Source organism: Mytilus galloprovincialis, chromosome 6 (assembly GCF_965363235.1).
Source record: "Mytilus galloprovincialis chromosome 6, xbMytGall1.hap1.1, whole genome shotgun sequence".
NCBI classification, from domain to species: Eukaryota; Metazoa; Mollusca; class Bivalvia; order Mytilida; family Mytilidae; genus Mytilus; species Mytilus galloprovincialis.
Window position 1 is genome coordinate 7,495,577 of NC_134843.1, and position 6,574 is coordinate 7,502,150.

Below are 6,574 nucleotides of genomic sequence, written 5' to 3' on the forward strand. Positions count from 1 at the left end.
AGGTTTTTCTTTTACACATAAACCCTGTTTTCATATCCAAACTACAAGGAAGAAACTGAGCGCGAGATCGTATAAAAGTGTCAGGTTGTGAGGATACATGTCGACCAGTTTGATCACATATATGGATTTCTGTTGCTTCTAATTCAAATTTCCCCAAGGGTGACTGGGGAAACGAAATATGGTCACTTGGTCTTCACCCGACCGGCAGTAAAACGAAGTGGGGCGTCCGTTTGGCTGTGCAGGATGTATCGAGTTCGCAGTCACGTCCGGTCAGAATGGGGACGTTAAATCCGATGCCTCGTGTAAAGGAAGTGTCACGTTCTTTGCACGTTGAAAACCCTTGCATCAACTCTTTGAGGGGTCCGTAGGTGGCATGTTGCAATGGACAATTTCTGTCCCAATCCAATATACCATCATTTATTTGTCTAAATTTTCCCGATCGTCATCCCGAATGGCCTCTATTATGTCAAAACTTACCTATTGTTTTTATTGTTAACTTGTTCTCGTCCTGAACATGCATGACATATTTGCCACTGGACGTTAAGCAACCAACAATCAATCAATCAATCTAATTTAAAGATGCACCAATTTTGCCTTCTGGTGCAAGTCTCATAACATCACTGATGATTCGCCCACGAAAAGCAGAATATCAAGAGAAGTTGGTGTCACACACCAAATCTCTGCGAAACTTCAATAGTACTTTTCCCTTGACCACTTGCATGCATACTAATTGCTCTGAGGTTAAACATTGACATACAATGTATTTTCACACAATCTCAACTTGTCATTGTCCGGAAAAACCTCTTATCCGAAGGATTTGGTTAACTTTTATATAAAGTCAAAATTTTATTAACAAAAATATAACTTTTTTACAGAAAATACACGAAAGAACTACTATATATATTCAAATCACTCAAAAATAAATTAACTTCTCCTACAAAATCTACATAATCACATCGAAACTATCAAATTGATTGCGAAGGAAAAAATAAATGGTGGAGCTGATTGACGGATTGCAAATTTCCGTAATTAAAAAAGGTACAAATGATGTTTTTATTTTTGAGTTTTTGACAAAATTGTTTGGAATTTGCCCAACGAAATTTGCATGCAGTATCGCAATAATATGTTTTGTCCTCTCAAATGTCAAATACTGTTTTTGAATCATATGTTTTCTCGTTTTCAAAGAAAAACGCGTTAAATTTCTATCTAAAAAATCAGCCAACTTTAAGTTTGAAAGTTTTACTTGGAGATGGTATTATATTTAAGTCTTTATCATTCCGATGATTCTTGATGATATGTGCATAGAAAATATTTACGAAAATAGCGGGAAATTTAACCAAAAAATATATTTTGGGGTTTTAAGGTAACTACCCAAAACCGTAAATCCCCCATTAAAGGGATAAAATACAAAAATGTGACCATAGAAACTTTTTACGACCCGACGGAAATTAAAATATAGATATTATTCTATCATTTTAAACAATTTGCAGCCGTGTGTTATTCCGGACCATTAAACTCGTTAACTAAGCGTCTTTTTCGATGTCAGTTGCAGTACTATAAGAAGCACATCATATTAGAATATAAGTCAAATTCTTAAATATAATTGGTCATTATAGTTTTGAGTGAGAAAACATAATTTTGTAATTTTCATAAACTTTTTTGACACCCAAGTTCTAAACAAAAATTCTTCACACATTTTTTGGACAAACTAAAATATAATTACTTTCACAATTCTGCAATTCTATTTTAGCTTTGGGAATTTGACCTGAGAATATTGTATCTTTTAGTTTTGTCATCAGCATTTAGTAAAGAATCTAATATAAGGGGGAGGGGTAAAAAGGTTAAAACATTAGGAATATTGCTGTCTCCTTATCTACCAACTTATAGTTTTATGTAGTATGTAAATTATGTACCTTGCCTGTAATTGTAACTATCAGTGTATGTAAAGAATCTTCATTTGTTTACACTGAATATTATAAGTATGTAAGGCAGCAACCATTTGATTTTCTGGGGGGAGGGGGGGGGGCTATGGGTTTTTTTTTCTGGACAAATTTTTTTCGCGACAAGTCGAAAACGATTTTTTTCTTTCAATTTTAGCATTACATATAGTGGCAACTGAGGGTGAAACAAACAATTTTTTTTTCTCAGAATCAAAAACAAAATTATTTTTTTCTCCAAAAACTGGAAACTTACTTTTTTCTCCAAAAAAAACATAGCCACCCCCCCCCCCCCCAGAAAATCAAATGGTTGCTGCCTAACACTATTTATAAAGGTTCATCCATACAGCTGTTTGTTATGATTCATTCTGTGAATGAAAAATAATATAGAAGGTACAACACATATGTTACCATGTGTAAACATACTGATACTGATCAATAAGTATGTACTATTACAAAACAAGAATAAATTGATTTTCTGATATTTTGTTTATGATACATTTTTCCCCCAGTTTCCAAGAACATTCTTTCTCTGTCCAACCTTGAAGCAGGTTCTTGTGTATATTTATCCATTTCCATATCATGGTTTTTAGATTGTAAGAACCACTACTATTATCTTACTTAGGTTTGAACTGACACATAATTTTCATAAGTTATGGGACGGGGATAGGACAATTATTTTTGCGTTTATCTGCATGTATACTATGATTAATATACTATTATTATATATAGAGACTATATAATATAGCAGTGAGTTTCCGTCATCAAACCGACTTTTAAGTCCGACATGACTACCGGTTATAACATTAATAACCAATCGTATGATAGATAAAAAAAAAAAAAAGATAAATAAACAAGCCAATCAGAGCGTTGTCCATATCGTGGTTTTTAGATCGTAAGAACCACTACTACTATACCTCGGTTTTTAACTTACTCGGACGGGGACAAGACAATTATTTTCAAGTTTATCTGCATCATCCCCATGTATAGTATGATTTATTAATATACTACTATAATATATAGATACTCTCTATATAATAATAGCAGTGATCGCCATTGAGAAGAAAATTATAGAATAAATAGTTAGTAGAAAATTAAATACACCTTACTATTTGTAATATAGATACGTATGTTCAAAATTACAGAAACGCGAAAAATAATGGAATATAACAGAAAACAAAATAATAACGGTCTTTGAAAAAAAGAGAGGGCTTAGAAATATTGTCCTGTCTCCATGTACCTATATGACTTAAATTTTCCAGACATATTTTTTTTTACAAAAATTTAGCCTAAAATAGTTAACATACTTTCAACCAAGCTTTTAAAATGTCCGCAGTTTCGCTTTTAAATTTAAGTCAAACAGGACTTCCGGTTTTAAACTTCCACATAAATTTCATAAGAGTACTCGAGGACAGGACAATAATTATTGCGTTGATAGAGACTCTCCAAATAAAATACCAGTGATCGTCTAGGAGAAGAAATTCAAACACACTTTATTTATAGTATACGCATGTTCATAGTATACAGAAACGCAAAAATAATGGAATTTAACAGAAAAAAATAACGGACTTTGGAAACAAGGGAGAGGACTTAAAGTGTTTCCAAGTACCTATGAATTTTGATACCTTTCTTGAAATTCTCCAGATATGAAATCTTTTACTGAAATTCTCCAGACACAAAATCTCACAAGCTCTTATGCCCGCGATTTCGCGGGTGTGTTCTAGTATTGAACTAAAATTGTTCCTATGAAATGTTCCTGTTGAGTATTTTCGTCACCTTCTGCAAAATTAGTGTTATACTGTTTAATGTTGAATTTAATTAATCATCATATAGGACATTTCTGCATTCATTGATACAACTTTGCATAGATTGAGAAAAACATTTATTTTTCTTCGTTTGATTTTGTAGTTTCACATATTCTGCATACACACATTTATAGGAAAAAGTACAATTTGTTGAACAATGATATTCGTGTTTTACTTTTACTACAGAATTCACAAAAATAAGTACTCCATGAATTATATTGCTGCAGTATACTGATAATATTACAAATTTCCAAGAGTACACATGCTGAAATGTCTTGTCTTCTTTATGTTTTATGATTGAACTTATGTTGAAAGTCTGTGATATGAAGATTAAACCTAAAGTATTATATGAACACCTTAGAATCATTGCATACACCAAATGTAGTGGTCCTTTTGCTTATGGTATCTGAGAAATAGACCAATTCACAAAAAACATACATCCATTTGTATTTTTGTCCATCTGATGAGTTAAGCCTTTTTTAACTGATTTTTATAGATCTTTCTTATCTTGTACTGTTATACCATTGTCCCAGGTTAAGGGGAGGGTTGGGATCCCACTAACATGTTTAACCCCACCACATTGTGTATGTATGTGCCTGTCCCAAGTGAGGAGCCTGTAATTCAGTGGTTTTCGTTTGTTTATTTGTTACATATTTGTTTTTCGTTCATTTTTTTATATAAATAAGGCCGTTAGTTTTCTTGTTTTACATTGTCATTTCGGGGCCTTTTATAGCTGACTATGCGGTATGGGCTTTGCCCATTGTTGAAGGTCGTACGCAGAGGCGGATTTAGGGGGGGCAGGGTGCCCGGCCCCCCTTTTTTGGGAAAAAAATTTGTTGCTAATATAGGGAATCATTGAAGCGTGACTGGAGCGGGCCCCCTCTTAGGTCAGTCAGTGGGCCCCCACTTATGAAAGTTTCTGGATCCATCACTGGTACGGTGACCTATAGTTGTTAATTTCTGTGTAATTTTTATACGACCGCAAAATTTGAAAAATTTTTCGTCGTATATTGCTATCACGTTGGCGTCGTCGTCTGCGTCATCGTCGTTGTCGTCGTCGTCGTCGTCCGAATAATTTTAGTTTTCGCACTCTTACTTTAGTAAAAGTGAATGGAAATCTATGAAATTTTAACACAAGGTTTATGACCACAAAAGGAAGGTTGGTATTGATTTTGGGAGTTTTGGTCCCAACATTTTAGGAATTACCCGGTAGGGGCCAAAAAGGGCCCAAATAAGCATTTTCTTGGTTTTCGCACTATAACTTTAGTTTAAGTTAATAGAAATCTATGAAATTTTGACACAAGGTTTATGACCACAAAAGAACGGTTGGGATTGATTTTGGGAGTTTTGGTTTCAACAGTTTAGGAATTAGGGGCCAAAAAAGGGCCCAAATAAGCATTATTCTTGGTTTTCGCACAATAACTTTAGTTTAAGTAAATAGAAATCAATGAAATTTAAACACAATGTTAATGACTACAAAAGGAAGGTTGGTATTGATTTTGGGAGTTTAGGTCCCAACAGTTTAGGAATTAGGGGCCAAAAAGGGACCCAAATAAGCATTTTTCTTGGTTTTCGCACCATAACGTTAGTATAAGTAAATAGAAATCTATGAAATTTAAACACAAGGTTTATGACCATAAAAGGAAGGTTGGTATTGATTTTGGGAGTTTTGGTCCCAACAGAATAAGGGGCCCAAAGGGTCCAAAATTAAACTTTGTTTGATTTCATCAAAATTGAATAATTGGGGTTCTTTGATATGCCGAATCTAACTGTCATGACTGTGTATGTAGATTCTTAACTTTTGGTCCCGTTTTCAAATTGGGCTACATTAAGGTCGAAAGGGTCCAAAATTAAACTTAGCTTGATTTTGACAAAAAATGAATCAGTTAGGTTCTTTGATATGCTGAATCTAAAAATGTACTTAGATTCTTGATTATTGGCCCAGTTTTCATGTTGGTCCAAATCGGGGTCCAAAATTAAACTTTGTTTGATTTCATCAAAAATGGAATAAATGGGGTTCTTTGATATACCAAATCTAACTGTGTATGTAGATTCTTCATTTTTGGTCCTGTTTTCAAATTGGTCTACACTAAAGTCCAAAGGGTCCAAAATTAAACTTAGTCTGATTTTAACAAAAATTGAAATATTGGGGTTCTTTGATATGCTGAATCCAAAAATGTACTTAGATTTTTTATTATGGGCCCAGTTTTCAAGTTGGTCCAAATCAGGATCTAAAATTATTATATTAAGTATTGTGCAATAGCAAGTCTTTTCAATTGCACAGTATTGCGCAATGGCAAGAAATATCTAATTGCACAATATTGTGAAATAGCAAATTTTTTTTTAATTAGAGTTATCTTTCTTTGTCCAGAATAGTAAGCAAGAAATATCTAATTGCAAAATATTGTGCAATAGCAAGTTTTTTTTTTAATTGGAGTTATCTTTCTTTGTCCAGAATCAACTTAAATCTTTGTTATATACAATATACAATGTATATTCACTTTTTACTACCAACTGATAAATTAAAATAATCTTTACCATTCAGTGATAACAAGCAGTTTTTTTACATCTTAATATTTTATGATGTATTTAAATGAGTAGTTATTGTTGCAAACTCCATTAGAAATTTTAATTGAGATTAGTTTTGGAATAAGGGAAAGGGGGATGTGATTAAAAAAATTGGGTTCAATTTTTCTCATTTGAAATTTCATAAATAAAAAAGAAAATTTCTTCAAACATATTTTTGAGAGGATTAATATTCAACAGCATAGTGAATTGCTCTAAGAGAAAACAAAAATTTTAAGTTCATTAGAACACATTCATTCTGTGTCA